Below are 4144 nucleotides of genomic sequence, written 5' to 3'. Positions count from 1 at the left end.
TACAAGCAAGAATGTTTAAGAAATAATGATGATGATGATCATTTTATGCTACATGTAGACAAAGAATATGAAAAAAATTTTAAAGAAACATTTTTTAATGATATAAATGGGGATAATTTATTAAAAGAAATAGATCAAATTAAAGACTCATTTATTAATGACTCCAATAATGATGAATATCTTATGGAAATAGAGTATTAGATTTTTTTCTGATTTATATAATAAATAAAAAAATGTTATTTAATTTATTATAAGTTTATTCAATAATATAGTAAGCAACAAATGTATAAAAATAAAATGTTTAAATTAAATAAAATGCTACATTTATTAAAAAATATAATTTTTATAAGTTAAACTTAAAGTTTAAATTAATTTATTATATAAAAAACTTTTTTATTATCATCAAAAATAAAAAAAAATGTAATGACAAAATTTATTTAAAAATGTAAATATTAAGCCTTATGCTAATTTTAAAAGTATTTTAGAGAAGAAAATGTTTAATGTAAATAGAAAATAATACTCTTATTATTTTGTTATTAGAGTGTTCAAAATAAATCATGACCATACTCAACAATTCTTTGTGTTTACTCGTAGAACAAAAAGAAAGTTTTGTTAAAAATGAAATTTTAAATGAACATTTTTAATTACAATTAAACTTATTTGAGTGTTCAAAAAAAATCATGATCATACTTAACATCATAAAATATACCTTCATTAATGTAACAGCCTTACTCAAGATTATTTTTTTTATATAAACAAACCAAAAATACTCAAAATGAAAGTCATCTGTTTCCAATTTTATCACTATCAAAAGTACAAAAAGTAAAAATTGTCTCCATGTTAAAAATTAAAAACCGCAAAAAAATTGTTTACCTGTTAAACATTTTTTGTATGGGCTTTTAACATTATTACATATATATATATATATATATATATATATATATATATATATATATATATATCATTACATTTTTTTTATTTTTGATGATAATAAAAAGTTTTTTATATAATAAATTAATTTAAACTTTAAGTTTAACTTATAAAAATTATATTTTTTAATAAATGTAGCATTTTATATATATATATATATATATATATATATATATATATATCAGAGGAGCGCAAGATTACCATTGCATAGCACGCGTGATAGGGTAAGAAAATTCTGCTGACGCTAAGTTGATACACATACACTATAGGTTTAATTCTTCTTCTTTTTATAATGAGCAATATCAGTTGGTTTGCTCTCAACTTGAAAAACAAAATCAAATCAGTTGCTGATCAGCACTTGTCGAAGCAAGGTCTGTACGCGACGTTTTTAAAATACACACAGAAATACAACAACAAAATTTTGAGAAAGCCGAATTAATGTAGGAGAACATGAGAGAACAGTTGATAGTTTTTTATATATAGACTTTGATATACGCTGGCTGTCAAAATCCATAATAAATATTTGACAGTTAGCATATGCTTTATAGTTTATAGTAATTTTATTAGTATACTTTTATTTTGGATTGAATTCTGTTCTCTGCTGCTTTACCAACACAAATAAAACTATAGTAGTCTATGGTAGTATGTGTTTGAGCAACACTGATATATATGAAGCATGGATGCGAATAAGGGCGTAAAGACCACTTCTTGTTTTTCGACTGTAAGTGCTCATCTGGTCTATTTACATCTATTCCTGAAGAGATAAATTGAAAAATCCAAAGTTTCCGCCAAAATATTTAGCTTTAATAACACGTTTTTGTAATATTATTTTTTATTTAAGGTAAAAAATATGAGAATCATCAAGTATTTTTTGTTAAAAATCGTATAAATAATTATTATAATTGCATCAAATTTACAGAATAGGAGGAACACATTTCAATTCCATGAATTCCTTAAATATATTGCAAAAAAATATTATTTTAATATTAATCTCAATATGGACAACAAAAAGGGCATATATCCATAAATATAAGTAGGTATATATTAACAAGACAATTTTTGAGCTTTTAAACAGTTTTAAGTTAAGAAGGTTTTCGTCCTTATAAGGCATTGAAGTAATAATAATAACTATAGTTGACATTGTCCAGCCCTCTAACTCAAAAATATTTGAAATTTAAGGTATAAAAATAGCAAAATAGTGATTTAATTTTTTGTCCTTTAATAATATTAAAGGATAATCAAGGACCTCCTTGAAACTTAAGCAAATTATACTATGGTCTCTTACGTTGATGCTGTCCAAGTTTTATCCAATTTAGTTGATAATAAGTACATGAAAAATCATTTATTTCAGAACATATTCAACAAAAATATATGGATATATGCCCTTATTCCATTTTAGCAAAATTTCAAGTGTCGATTTTTGCAAGTTGTGATTTTAAATTTTTACTGAAATTTTTCAGAGGGATAGCTATGAATGATATCTGAGGATATATTTAAAAAGTTTATCAAAAATATATAATCTAAAAGTTTTATGATGTTTTTATGCTCTCCTGTATAATTTCCCAAATGGTTTATACGCCCTTATTCGGCTCCATGCTTCATATGTATGTATTATTATACATTCTCAATTTTCAGTAAAAAATAATTTCTTCCCTTCTGCAAGTTTACAATTTTATAAAAAAATACATATTTACATCCTCAAATTTTATAAAAATATTTTCTTCTTCATTGAAAACAATAACAACTATTGCCTTCTCATTTAATTTTCTTCCTTTTTGAAAACAAAAACAACTATTGCCTTCCCATTTCTACTAAACCAGACTAGTTACCAGTGGCGAAAAATTCACGCATACCGAGTTTTGTATGAAAAAACTGGGGTAGAAACTCCATAAACATACTACTTTTATATGAATTTTATTGGCATAAAACTTTAATTTGTAAAATTTTGTAAAGATAGCATCATCCTAACGGAAGTTATTAACAATAAATTAACAACTTTTGAGTTCCAATCGAGTGGTTAGACTCGAAAGTTATACCTGTATTGAAGTGGCCTACCTATACACCATATCTCAACCCCATAGAAAATCTATGGGAAACAGTAGTTCGAAGTAATGGACTCAAAAATCGTCCTTCCAGGTCACAGTGGGGCAGAATGGAAATTTTTTGGAAATAAATCTGGCATTTCTAAACGGCTGATCCGATCGGGATAAAATTTGGCGTGAGCGTAGCCAAGGAGTATTCGAGTTTAAGTTTTGAAGATGAACCCTGCAGATGCCCCAGGGACGGCGCTGTGGCGGCTCAAAGTAGGGTACCTACGACATGTAAAATTTTTAAACTCGTGCCATTTTTTTGTTTTTCACCCAAATACAAAGATTTTTATATTTTGTGAAAGCGCTCGACGAGATCTTGAAAAACATGCTTGGACATACTACTTATCTCTTATAATATCCGAGTTATAGGCATTTAAAAATTTAGTGATACAAAATTTTGCAACTATTCTTCCTAATGCATCACCAAAACGACTTAAGCGAATTGTGGAAAGTATACCAACTCCAACATCATAATCAAATTTTACTGAAGAGGAAGCAATAGCGCTTATGTTGGAACTGGGTCTCAGTCGAAATAAGTACCAAATATTAAGGAAAGCTCTGCATGAAAAAGGACACAATATATTACCATCATACAAGGCGATCCAGGAAAAAAAAACAAACTATCCTACTAAATCAACAAAAAATAATGAAGAATTGAATGAAATGAGAGCTGCGGAAAAAAGCAGAATCCAAGAAGAATTTAAAGTTCAGATGGGATTAAACATCGACAAACCACTTTCAAGTTGCGGTAGTACAAATGACGGTAATACGTCGAGAAGGTTTTTTCGTGATTTTGAAATTACTTCAAAAATAACTGGAATCGACAAGGAGTTGCCTCGAAGATTTAAAACTATTTTAATGGCACTGAATAGTAAACATAAAATTAATGAAAATCGATTTGGGGAATACACATCTGAAATTTCTAAATTACTTGTATCTCTGTATCCATGGAGGGAACTAACACCAACAGTACACAAAGTATTGTGTCATGGTCAAATAATAATTGAATCGAATATTCTTCCACTTGGAGAGTTAACAGAAGAAGCCCAGGAAGCGAGGAATCGAGATTTTAAGCATGTTCAACTATTCAGCTCAAGAAAATGCTCCAGGCAATCACAGAATGA

The sequence above is a fragment of the Lucilia sericata genome, unplaced genomic scaffold, assembly GCF_015586225.1.
Source record: "Lucilia sericata isolate MDLA Ls3-8-SP2 unplaced genomic scaffold, ASM1558622v1 Contig001515F_arrow, whole genome shotgun sequence".
Classification (NCBI taxonomy): domain Eukaryota; kingdom Metazoa; phylum Arthropoda; class Insecta; order Diptera; family Calliphoridae; genus Lucilia; species Lucilia sericata.
This window is presented reverse-complemented; position numbering follows the sequence as displayed.